At 36.4% G+C, this 14,214-nt stretch overlaps 1 pseudogene; it reads left to right on the top strand.

Annotated features, from left to right (window-relative positions):
* The first annotated feature begins 7,527 nt into the window (after nt 1-7,527).
* Nucleotides 7,528-9,568, top strand: LOC128570136 (protein MCM10 homolog; annotated as a pseudogene).
* The last annotated feature ends 4,646 nt before the right edge of the window (nt 9,569-14,214 follow it).

Below are 14,214 nucleotides of genomic sequence, written 5' to 3'. Positions count from 1 at the left end.
CTGAGAAACCATTTAACTCCAGTAGAACTAGCCCACATCACAGAATCCCAAAACAACAGATGTTGGTGTGGATGTGGAGAAAAGGGAAGACTTCTGCACTGCTGGTGGGAATGCAAACTAGTATTTTCCTTTTGGAAGGAAGTTTGGAGAACACTCGGGGATCTAAATGTAGACCTGCCATTTGTCCTACAATTCCTCTTCTAGGTGTATATCCAAAGGACCAAAAATCATTTGGCAATAAAGATATTTGCACCAGATTGTTCATTGCAGCTCAATTCATAATTGCCAACACATGGAAGAAGCCCAAGTGCCCATGGACCCATGAATGGATTAATAAATTGTGGTATATGTATACCATGGAGTACTAGCAGCAGTAAAAAAAAAAAAATGGAGACTTTACCTCTTTTATGCTTACATGGATGGAGCTGGAAAATATTCTTCTTAGTAAAGTATCTCAGGAATGAAAATAAAAGTATCTAATATACTCAGTACTACTGTGAAACCAATTTATAATCACTCACACATGCAAATGAAAAATGAAACACAACTTTAGCCTAGGATGAAGGAGGGAAGGGGAGAGAGAGGGGAGGGAAGGGGGTGGGAGGGAAGGTAGGGGATAGTAGGGGGACCACACCTATGGAGCACATTGCAAGTACAAGTTGGATCTATCGTGTTTACCACAAATGTCCTTATAATATAATAGGGTAAATGAGGTGAAATCTATGTTGATTAATATGATGTAAGCACTGCAATTTGTACAAATAATGAACACATTGAAAATGGCATTAATGTATTTATGATCTATGTACAAAAGACTTAATAAAAAAAGAAAGAACAAATCATACATTATGATCAAATAAGATTCATCTTACATTAATTTTTGAGTGGTAAGAAGTATGGATTCTATTTTATTCTTCTGCATATGGCTATATAAATACAATTTTACCTGCACCTTTTATTGAAAAGGGAGAGATTCCCCCAATGTATGTTGTTGCCTGCTTTGTCAAAGATAAGGTGGCTATATGTGGATGGTTTACTGTATGGGTGTTTTGTCTTGTTTCATCAGCCTGTGTCTCCATTTTTGTGTCAATACCATGCTGTCTTGGTTACTATAGCCTTGTAGTGTAGTTTGAAGGTGGTAATGTGATGCCTCCAAATTTGTAAAAGAAGTCATTATATCAAAAAATACCTGTATTCAAATGTTCTTTGCAACACAATTCACAATTACAAAGATGGGGAATCAACCAAATGCGCATCAATTCATGAGTAGATTAATAAAACATGGTACACGTATTCCATAGAACACTAAGCCACAAACAATGACTTAATGCCTTTTGCAACAATCTGTATATAACTAGGGACCATTAGAACTAGGGACCATTATCCTAAGTGAAGTATCTAAAGAATGAAAACACGAATACAACATGTACTTACTACTAAATTGGAATTAAATTGATGGGCACACATGTGAAGTAAACCTCAGTAGAAATGAAGCAGGGGGTTACAGGGGGAGAGGAAGCAGAAACCTATCTAACAGGTAGAGTGAACACTCTCTGGGTGAAAGACATACTTCCAATGATGACTGAAACATTACAAAAGCAATCTACATAACCAAAATATTTGTACCCCCATAATACTTTTAGATAAATAAGTATATAAATAAATAAATGAAAGGATAGAAGATGGCATCTTTTGTGTGTCTTTTTATTTCTCAATTTCTGACAGTGAAATGGGGTGAAAATTCATTCAATACCAAGAGGAAAGGGGAATGACAAAGTTAAGAATGGCCCTTTTTGAAATTTTGAAAAATTCTGTTTGACTCACTCAAAGAGAAATAAAGAAGATTCTCCAAACAATTTAAATAACAATTATATCTCACAATTATGTGATAATACTCAAATGTAATGCTAAAATTAATAACAAAATATTTTGCTGGCTCTAATCATAACAAAGTAAAGTGATAAAATCAATCAAAACAAAAAATTTCTTTTTGTAGACTAAAGTAGTAGCAATTATCCTTTCTATTAAACTTTTCATCAAGGTTAAAAAACAAAGGAAGAAGTGTGAAGCTAATGAGATAGAAGTATCTAAATACCTCTGTGATTTTGCAACTGATAACAGTGATGATGATGGATTAATTCAAAAAAGAAAGGCTGGAGAAACCTACAATCAGCAGTTTTCCAGGAAGGAGAATGAAAAGTGGGACAGGTGAGCCTGTAGCTGTGTTTCATAGTAGATAATTATTACTGTACAAGAAAACTAATTTTAATTTGGACTAACATTCACAATTAACAAGTTGTATACTTAATCTAAGGATTTTCAGCCTTTGCCTGCTATTAGAACAATGCAGATTTACAAACAATGGGATATCGTTGTTTTCAGTCATGCTGACATTTTTTTTTAACAAAAACAGTGCTGAGAAATGTGCAGAAAAGTTATTATCATGCACTATTTGTTGATAAAACCAGTAAATCCTTTTGACAGGTAATTTAGCAATGGGCATCAAATTTCAAATACGACATTCATTGAATCTAAGAGGTCAAGTTCTGCAGCTAGATCCTACAGGAAAATATGACCCATCTAAACACACAGACGTGTTAAGAACATTTGTTATCTATGATATATACTTAAAGCAATATTTATGTATCTAATATATAATATGTGCTAAGATACATAGTATTAATATATGTAAAGGACATTTATATAACTATGTTATCTGTATATGTGTATTACAGAAGTTTATTATAACGTTGTCATATCAAAAGTTGGAGATAGTCTAAATATGTGTCAGTAAGGAAATACTTAAAATACCACACACATAAAGTAATGTTGCATACAACGATTTTCTAAAATGAGGTGAATCTGTAATATACTAATCATTTCCCAATGAAAGTATGCTTAAAGTATTTAGTTTAGTGATACATAAAACCAAATTTTGATAGAATTGCTTAAATATCTGCTGAGTTGCAAAAGGCATACATGTTGTATTGGCATTCTAGCTTATAACCAAGAAGGTTGGAGGTTATTATATTTTTGGTTTTGTTCTCAATACATGAGTACTCAACTATTGGAACCTCAAATTAGTCTGAATATCAGCAAATGATTGCACATGGCACTCATTTTCCATATATACATTTCAATAAGGTGTAAAAATGATTACATCAAAGGCTGTTTAATCTAATAAAATTAGCCTTGGCCAAATTTTCCTTTAAAAAGCCAGAGAGTAAATATGTTTTAGACTTTGTGGGCCATATGGTTTTTGTTATAGTCCAAAATCTGTCATAGAAAGTGAAGGAACTGGCATGCCTGTGATCCAATAAAACTTTGCTGACAAAAGCAGGCAGTGGGCTGAGCTTGGCTCACATGTGCTAATTTACTGACTCTTGTGGTAAAACCCAGTACTACTAATGCAGCAAGTCTTCTTTTAAAAGATTATGCATTTCAATATGAACCACATCACATTATTCAACAAATCTCATGTTACATTATTTACACAATAAGATTGTTTTTGCAATTTTTCCCCTTTTATTTCCATTATGGAATTCAAAATTTTAACATAAATATTTACTTTGTATAGTGAATGAGTATAAAATATCCTAAATTTGGATGATTTCTATCACGCAATACATACTTCCCTTGAAATTTTAGTCATTCTTTGGTCTTTATTTATATACATGGGCAAAATGATATTCAGGTCTTTTCCAGTTTCTTTTTTTTTTTAATTTCATGTTAATGTGAGGGTATAAACAACTAGATTACGTTATTTTCATTAGTTAGGTAGAGTCCTTCTTGTAGTTGTGTCCTACACCCAAGAGGTGTTCCATGTAACCTTAAAACCTGCTTATTAAGTGGGAGCACACCAATCTCCCTCTAACCTTCTTTTGCCCCTTCCCTTGTTCCCCTTCCTCCTAACTTGAATTGAAATGAGATTTTTCTCTTATGTGGACATGTATTAGGTTGTCTATTGGCTTTATATTACTGTTGAGTATGATGGATATTTGTGTTTCTATTTTCTGACTCTTTGCTAAAGAATGCATTTCACCTCCATCCAGGTTAATATCAAAGATGTAAACTCTCCGTTTTTAAAATGACTAAGAAGTATGGTGTACACATAGCACAGTTTTTTGATCCATTTTTGAGTTGATGGGCATTCAGGTTGTTTCAAAATCTTGGCAAATGTAAACTGAGCTGCAATAAACAATCTAGTGAAAATGTCTTTATTAAAAAATATTTTTTTTCTGAGTAGTTCCATCTCTATTAATGGGATTGCAGGATCAAATAAAAGTTCGATTTGAGTTCTCTGCAGATTCTCCATACTTTTTGCTAAAGAGGCTGCATTAGTTTGTAGTCCCTGCAAGGGTGTAAAAGTGTTCCCCATTACCAACATCAGCAATTTTGGGACTTTGTGATGTGGGCTATTCTCCCTAGAGTTGGATGATATCTAGGGTGGTTTTGATTTGCATTTCTCTGTTGATCAGGGAAGATGAGTAATTTTTCATTTGTTTGTTAGCCACTCATCTGCTTCCTCAGAGAAGGTTCTGTTCATATCACTTGACCAGTAGTAGATAGAATTTTTTTGCTCTATTGATGTGATTTAATTTGAGTTCTCTGTAGATTCTAATTATAAAAACTTTATCAGATCCATAACATGTAAAACCATTCTGAAGGTTGTCTATTTGTTTTACCTGTTGTGTCCTTAGCTGGACAGAGGTTTTTCAGCTTAATTAAGTCCCATTTGCTCATTTTACTTGTTGTTGTGATTGCTACTGAGGTCTTTGTCATAAAAATCTTTCCCGAGTCCAACATCATCAAGAACTTTTCCCACACTTTCTTCTAAGAGTTTTATTATTTCATGTCTTAGATTTAAATCTTTTATCCATCTTAAGTCAATTATTTTAAGGGGTGAAAGGTATTGGTCGAGTTTCAGTCTACTACAAGAAATTATGTCTAGAAATTTGGCAATGTGGAGGAAATGGACCAATAGCTGCAATCATGAGATCTTCCTAGACTTAACCAGAAATAGATCTCCTGAAAAGGCATATATCAAATGTTGAGAGTGCAGAAACAATAAAAAAGGTTATAGCACCAACAGCAGCAACAGAAGCCCAGGACCAGATGGCTTCACAACAGAATTCTATCACACCTTCAAAGATGAGCTTCTACCTATACTGCAGAACCTGTTTCAAAATATTGATAAGGCTGGAGACTTCCCAAACATATTCTATAAACCAAATATCACTTTTGTTTTGATTCCAAAACCAGGAAGGGACTTAACAAACAAGAACTTCAGACCAATTTAACTAATGAGTATAGAGGGAAAAATACTTCTCAAAACTCTTAGCTAATAGATTACAGTTACTCATTTCAAAAAAATTATGCATTACCATCAAGTATATTTCATCCAAGAGATGCAGGTTGTTTTAACATATGTAAATTCATAAATGTAATACATCCTATCCATAAAAACAAAGTCTATATGATGCTCTCAATAGAGGCAGAAAAAGCATCTGTTATAATTCAGAATTCTATACTAACAAGAACATTTAAAAAAAATAGGCAAATTTGTATATTTCTTAAGATGATTGAAGTCATCTGTCCACAGATAACATCATGCAGAATGGTGTAAAATTGAAAGCTTTTCCAAAGAGAACTGGAACCAGACAAGGATGCACACTCTCACCACTATTATTCAACATGGTTCTAGCCAGTACAATCAGGCAAGAGAAGGATATAAAGTGCATCCAAATTGCTTCAGAGGAGATCAAACTCTCCCTCTTTCCTGATGATATAATCTTATACTTAGAAAACCCAAGAGACTCAACCACAAACTCCTGGAAGTTATCAGGAAATACAGTAATGTCTCAGGGTATAAAATCAATTTCCAAAGATCTTGTATATGCCAATAACAACTAAGCTGTTCAGCTTCCCTTGATTTGAGAAGCAAATCAAGGACATAATTCCCTTCAGAGTATCTTCAAAGAAAATTAAATACTTAAGAATATACCTAACAAAAGAGGTGAACTATCTTTTCACAAAGAATTATGAAAGCCCAGGAAACAAAATTGCAGAAAATACTAACAAATTGCAGAGCATACCATGCTCTTTGCTGGGAAGAATCAACATTGCCAAAATGCCTATTCTACACAAAGTAATCTACAAATTTGAGGCAATGGGGATTAAAATACTGACATCATATTTTGAAGAACTGGAAATAATAGTACTTCATTTTTTATGGAACCAGAAAACAAGCAATATAGCTAAGGCTATTCTTAGTAATAAAAACAAAGTCAGAAGCATCACCCTACCAGACTTTGGGCCGTATTACAAGTCTGCTGTAAACAAAACACCATGGCAATGACACACATAGACATATGGAACCAAATTTAAAACCAAGAGATCAAACCAATCTCCTCTTGCCATCTGATCTTTGATAAACCAAACAAAAATATACAGTGTGGAAAATAATTAATTTTCAAAAAATGGTGCTGGGAAAACTACATAACCACATGAAAAGACTAAAACTTTCCCCACAAATTTCACCCATTATAAAACTTGTCTCAAGATAGATGAGAGACATCAATCTAAGACACAAAGCAATAAAAATCTTGGAAGAAAGCATAGGGGGAAACTCTTGATGATGTTGAGCTAGGGAAAAATTTTATGACAAAGACTTCAGACCCATCATAACAGCAACAAAAATTAACAAATGGACTTAATTAAGCTGAAAAGCTTCTGCATCACTAAGGACACAACAAGGAAAGCAAGAAGATAATCTTCAGAATGGTAAAAGATATTTGCCAGGGTATGAATCTGACAAAGGACTGATAACTAGAATCTACAGAGAACTCAAGTTAATCAACAGAACAGAGTAAACAATCCCATCTACCTCGGGGCAAGAGATACAAACAGAACCTTCTCTGGCAAAGACAGACAAATGGCTAAGAAATACCTGAAAAATGCTCATCTTCCCTGATGAACAGAGAAATGTAAATTATAACTACCCTGAGATACCACCTAACCCCAATAAGAATAGCACACATCACAAAGTCTTAAATCTGCAGATGCTGGTGTGGATATGGAGAGAAGGGAACACTTTTACACTGCTGGTGGTACTGAAAACCAATACAACATTTTTGGAAGGAAGTATGGAGAATCCTCTAAGAACTCAAACTAGCCCTCCCATTTGATCCTGCATTTCCACGGTGAGGCATCTAGCCACATGGAAAAAAATCGTACTAAATATTTGCACTGGACATTTGCAGCTCACTTTACAATTGCCAAACTGTGGAAACCACCTAAATGCTCACCAACTGAGGAATGGATTAATAAGCTGTAGTTTATGTATACCATGAAATACTATTGTGCCATTATAAAAGATGGAGATTTACATCTTTTTTACTAACCTGTATGGAGGTGGAACACATTCCTCTTCATAAAGCATCAGAAGAGTGGAGAAGAAAGAACACAATGTACTCAATTCTAATAAGAAGGCTGTAAGTGGTCTAATAGAAGGTGTGGGGTAGGGAAATGCGGGATTGGGAGAGGGGCAGAGGAAGTAGGGTAAGGGGTCACAGTGTATGCCCACCTCTTGGGGGTGGGACACAATTACAAGAGGGAGTTTACCTAACAACTTCAATCAGTGTAACCTAATTCTTTGTACCCTTAATAAATTTCAAACAATAAAAATAAATAAAATAAATACATAAATAAATGAATAATAAAATTGAAGATAGAAAAAGGTGCTTTTATAGGATTGCTCATTGCTAATCCCATGAAGCCCAAGGATGGCTCACAGAAGGTGTCCTTAGCTATGGATCATCCCCAGAATCTCTTAATTATGGGTGAAGCTCTTGATCTTGAAACCTATAAAGCAAAGAAAAAGAATGGAGAACCTCATGCACATATGGTTAATTTGTGAAACTCTGAATACTTGAGTATCACATCCAGGCTCAGTACTGGAAACTCAGTGCACAACAGGCTGACCTGCAGTCCACCTTATCCAGAGGATAAATTCCAAAGAAGTTTGCCTGCAAAGTCACCAGCCTAGAAGAATTGCTATGTCAAGATGGTTTTTACCACTGAGGAGTTTCTTCTGCATCCTATGTGGCCTCAGTTGCAGCAGCTGTTGTGCCTAGGAAGATGATTCAAACCACTCTGAGCAATCTGGTTGTCAAAGGTGCAGACGTGATCATTCAGGAAACAAAACAAATACTCAGAATGCCCCAGAAGAGCTTGTCTTGCTCTGAGGAGTTCAAAGAATTGAGGGATCTGCCACTGAGTGGAGCCAGAAGCCTGTAGCATTTAGTCAAGACCATGACTACAGGGATCATGGGAAGCCCCAAACCTGCCATGCAGTATGTATCGGCATCGGCCCTCTTAAAACAACACAAGCAGGGTGGCGCCTGTGGCTCAGTGAATAAGGCACTGGCCCCATATACGGAGGGTGGCTGGTTCAAACCCAGCACCTGCCAAACTGCAACCAAAAAATAGCCGGGCATTGTGGCGGGTGCCTGTAGTCTTAGCTACTCGGGAGGCTGAGGCAAGAGAATCGCTTAAGCCCAGGAGTTGGAGGCTGCTGTGAGCTGTGTGAGGCCATGGCACTCTACCGAGGGCCATAAAGTGAGACTCTGTCTCTACAAAAAACAAAAACAAAAACAGAAGCAGCATATGTTGGAGATGAGGGAAAGGAAATCAGAAGCTTTTTGGAGACAATTTCTCCAAGGCTCAATTGAAGTCAAGAGCCTGGCTCTGCCATCCTCATCTTAATAGCCCACTGCCCAATCTGCATAGATGGGGACTGAATTCCCCAGGCTGGAAGGAAGTCTGACCATGTGGATGACCAAGATTGGGTGTGGCAACTCAAAAGGAGATGACATTCTCTTTTCTGATGAGTCACAACCACCAAAACCAAAACTGAGTGCTTTAGCAGAAACGAAAAACTTGGCTGCTATCACCAAATTAAGAGCAAAGTCCAGGTTCTTACAGGAACACACCAAAACAGCCTCTAAATGATACAAAAGGATTCCCATGATACCGTGGGAGTGATGAAATGTGTAGAAAAGAACACCATGTTTTCTTCCCAAGCTGAGGATGAATTGGAGCCTGCCATGAAGAAAAGGAGAGAGCAGTTTAGCCTGACTGGAATCTGAGTAATTTCAGGAAATTCTAAAAGTAAAGTCAAAGTGCACAGGTGTCCTGAAAGAGGCTGAGGCTGAGCTGCATAAATGCTATTTTGAGGCACTAGTGAAAAAAGAACAAATGGACGAAAAGATGAGAAACATCAGAGAAGTGAAGTGTCTGGTCGTGACATGCAAGGTGGGTACCTACTCCCATCTCCATGTGCTGGAGACCTGTGTCAGTGAGCAGCACGACCTCCACTGGCTCAATGGCATGAAAAAGTTTTTCAAGTGTCCCTGTGGGGACAGACTCCCACACAAGCACTGCAGTAATCGTGGCCTCTAAAAAAAAAAGGGAGGGAATGCTAAAAGAAAACTCTGGTCCATAGATCAGAGGAGAAATTTTGTTACCAAGAGGAGAACACGCCAAATTTCTAAATAGCCTCAAATAACCCTAAAGTCATTTGCCTCAATCTTTTTTTCTTCATGTGGCTCTGGGAAGGCCTAGGATGGACTCCGGATTGCCTTTGTTTCTCACTGACACCAGCAAAAACCCATGCTGGTTAAGCCCATAAGCCTTGTCTGCTTATTTCTGCAGTTGTGTGGGCTTGACACCAAATTTAACATTGATGTTTAAGTGGAAAACAGAATATTGTCTTCCCTGTTCTAACTACAGTATTGTGGCAACATTACAGCTTTCACAGAAATTTTTGGCCCCAAACTGGAAGGTAAACCGAGAGGTGTGTTTCTGTACCTCTTGGTTATACACTCCTTTACCTCAATGAAATTCTAGTGTTACATGGAGATAAAAATATACATTGTATAATGACATTAACAATAGCATCATTGTGATTTTACGAGATACTCTAAATTATCAGAGGTATAACCTTTATAGTTTAGACAAAGGAAGATTTTGATTATGTACAATAGAAAAATAAAAGATTACTGCTTTCACAGAAATTTTTGGCCCCAAACTAGAAGGTAAACCAAGAGATGTGTTTCTGTACCTCTTGGTTATACACACCTTTATCTCAGTGAAGTTCTAGTGTTACATGGAGATAAAAATTTACATAGTATAATGGCATTAACAATAGCATCATTGTGATTTTATGAGATACTCTAAATTATTAGAGGTATAACCTTCATAGCCTACACAAGGGAAGATTTTGATTATGTACAATAGAAAAATAAATGATTGACAGTTTATTTCAGATAACACTTTTTTGTATTATAAATTTATAAAGCTTGAAAACCACGTTTCTTTGTACCAATAGTGTCATGGACGTGTATTGTGTGCTCAATAAGTATTTGTTGAGTACACAAATAAACAGTTGAATAGATAAATTAGTGCTGATGATTAATTTTCTTAGAAAAATTTTTCTTAGAAAAGTTTCTTAGAAAAATAAGTTTTGAACTTGTTGAAAGTAGGTTTCTCTAATTGCCTAGATACAACAATATGGAGGCTTTTAGTTTTTAAAAAATATGTGAGATTTAGAAAATTTTATTTATAATTATGGCCATAAATAGAATGATTATATGGATTTATCTACTATCCTATCATTTAAGAGCAGTTGACAATAAATTTGATTTTCACAACAGGTATGAAGCTCATGTGTTGGAGCCAGAATTCTGGGGTTTGAATTTGTGGTCTCTACTGAACATCTGTATGTGGTGGGCAGATTACTTGGTGTTCTGAGCCTAGTCTCCTCCTTTATAAAACCATACAGGATGATAACATCTCTAAAACAGTAGCTACATCACAGAGCTCTGTAAGGATTCACATTAATTAAATACATGTACAGTGTTTTAAGTACTACATAGTAACGACATAGTAAGTTGTGAAAATACAGATGAAAAACATTATTATTATTGTTCTTTTTTAAAGACAGAGTCTCACTTTGTAACACTTGGTAGAATGCTATGGTGTCACAGCTCACAGCAACCTCAAACTATTGGGCTTACGCGATTCTCTTGCCTCAGCTTCCCAAGTAGCTGGGACTACAGGCCCCGACCACAATGCCTGGCTATTTTTAGTGACAGTGTGTCACTCTCGCTAATGCTGGTCTTGTACTCATGAGTTTACGCAGTTCACTGCCTCTGTTTCTCAGAGTGCTGGGATTACAGGTGTGAGCCACTGCTTCTGGTCTTGAATTTAACATTATTAATATTATTACAAAAAGAATTTCCCTCATATAAGTATGTTAGAAAAATAATGCAAATAAATCTTAGTGCCTATAAATGACCATGTTTATTAAAAAGGAGAGTGACAAACACCTGGTATATTTCTATCAAATAATCCAAGTATGATTGTCCTTTCTCTTTTTCAGAAAGCTTGATCTAAATGTAATTCTTTCTTAGGATATTATGTAGTAAGTTTTCTTCGTCTCTTAATGTTACTGTTTATACTTCAATCCCTCTTGTAGAAAATGATTGATTTTACATTATGTATTAAAAACTCTAAAAACTATAAGTAGGAGAAATAAATGACAAATGCAGATATTTTATTAAACAGCAATAGTTTTAGATATTTTGCATTTGTATATTTCCTATTTGCTAAAAGGAATTATTTGTGTTTTTTTAGGCCTACAAAGAGAACATCTAAGAAAAAGAACAAGGTATTACCAAAAAATCATCAAACATGTCATTATTTGAAAATACAAAGTTAAAGTAAAAAACAGAGTCTTTTGCTATAAAGACATTTCCTTTAAAAACTGATTAAGGAACCATAGCCATAGGTAAAAGTGTCATCCTTTTAGCACACATCAGTACTTTACAAAATATCTGTGGTTTTGCTCATATAAAAAATAGATAATTTTTTTCATTCCTGAGATACTTTATGAAGAAGAGTATTTTCCATCTCCATCCATGTAAACATAAAAGAGGTAAAGTGGTACAAATAGTCAACACATTGAATCCCGAAATGGCATAAATGTGTTTATGATCTATGTACAAATGAATTAATAAAAAAAAAGAAAGAAAAGAAAAGAAATGGATAACTACCACTTCTGTACATTTAGACTATGCTGTAAACATTTGGGGGACATTTTGAAGCACTGTTCTTTATTTTATAGGTGAAAAAACAAATACACACTATGGATGACCATGATGACATAACCTGGTCATCTGAGGGAGCCTCAGAGGATTATGAGTTGCCTTCTGTTAATTATAAGAATTTGACATTTCTTGCTAAACAACATGGAAAGCACTATAAAGGTAGGACCATTGCATGAGTGTAAGGCCTTTTTATGTGTCCTACAGTAGCATATGCATTGCTTAGCACTGCACCATTAAGCACAGATGTGTTATGGTGACATTAATCTCAGAAATGTGCTTTATGTTCATATACAATGAGAACTAGGGTATGTTGTGAACTCTCAGTCAAAGAGCTCTGACAATCCCACTCTACTTCTCTCAGTGTGAATGGCACCCCCGGTGTGTTGCTGACCCTACTTCTCTCTTACGCTTTCCCAAGATCAGGTTGCCATTAACTCCCACTTGGAATGCTACGGTAACCTTGGAACTGCTTTCCTCACAACCCCATCTCCTGAGGCCATGCTCTACTCTGCAACCATTATATATATCATCAAGCCTCTGTGAGTTGACCACCCAAGGGACTATAACGAACTGGTCAACACATGGAGATGGCCAACATAAGGAACTAGGCCTACTGTACAGATACGTATGTGTGGTGCATGTGTGGTCAACTTGAGGTCAAATTGAGGTGGTCAGTGCAGGGAGGTGGTCAACTATGGAGGGTCTACTGTACTTCTAAAAATGAGGATCCCACTGTGTTAAAAATCCTTGTTGAAAATACATCTACCACTTCTCATTATTATAAGATTAGAGATCTCAACTCTAGCATTATCCTGCTAGAGTTGTGTCTGGCTGTTCTTTCTCTGTGTGTTTCGGCCACTATCTTAGGTGTTTGTTCCTGCTTTCAGTGGCTTCAGAGAGGCGTCATTAGTATATGATCAACTGTGCACATTTCTAATGTACAATATCATAAGTTTTGAAATATACAAGTGAACCCATGGCCATAATAAGAGAGTTAACATATTCATCACCCACAGCACTCTCCTCCTGGCGTTTTGCATTCCCTTATTTTAGAACCTGCTAAATTACTTTCCATAGTATTCATAGTATTTGTACCATTTTCCATTCCTGACAGCAGTCCATGACAGTTCCATTCTCTGCATCTTCACACTCAGTATATCATTGTTTTTAATTTTAGACATTCTGATGTGCATGCATTGTGCATACTATTTTGGTTTCAATACACAGCATCCTAATGACTCATAATGTTGAGCATCTTCCCATGTGCATATTTGCGATCTGTACATCTTCGATGAGCTGTCTTTGCAAATTTCTTGCCATTTAAAAAATTAGACTGTTCTTCTCTTTGTTGAGTTTTAAGAGTTCTTTATATATTCTGGATACAGTTTCTTTACTAGCTTTGTTTTTTGCAAGGAATCTTTCCTGGTTTGCATTCCAAGGAATGTTTCCAAACATTCCAAAAACTGTTTCCCAGTTTTCATTTTTTACTAGTATTCCAATGAATTCTGTTTTATCTGTTTGTTTAATTATGGCATCTCCACATGCCTCTCTCTCCAGACCACTCTCTCTCTGCAGCCCCCTGCTTCCTCAGTAGTCACTGTCTGTGATGCCATCCAGAGGTCTACACAATGCCTAGGTCTCTCTGGGAATTCACCAAACACTCTGAGCTCTGCAGGGGGTAGACTTTCAGGCAGCCAGGCTCTGGGCAAAGGGTTAACTGTGCATTCAGAGTTTTAGGGAAAATATTTGATTGCTTTTATGACCAGTAGGATGGCACCTAAGCTCATAGGTGGGAGCTCCCTGGAAGGGGAAGACAGAGAGGAAATACATTAAGGGAAAAGGATCAGGTGGTATGATTCAGGTTGGTCAAATGATACAATTTCTGGAGTGGGTTCATGGGTGGCAAGGGCCTACGTATTATGGGGTGAAGCGGTTGAATGGTTCTGGGCGAGTGATTTTGAACAGTCTCTGCCCTGAGCCTCCAAGGTAGCCACTGCTGCCACCACAAATAGTGGGAGCCCAGAGAGCTGCTGGGTTTGTGCCT

Source organism: Nycticebus coucang, chromosome 18 (genome assembly GCF_027406575.1).
Source record: "Nycticebus coucang isolate mNycCou1 chromosome 18, mNycCou1.pri, whole genome shotgun sequence".
NCBI lineage: Eukaryota > Metazoa > Chordata > Mammalia > Primates > Lorisidae > Nycticebus > Nycticebus coucang.
This window is presented reverse-complemented; position numbering and strand designations above follow the sequence as displayed.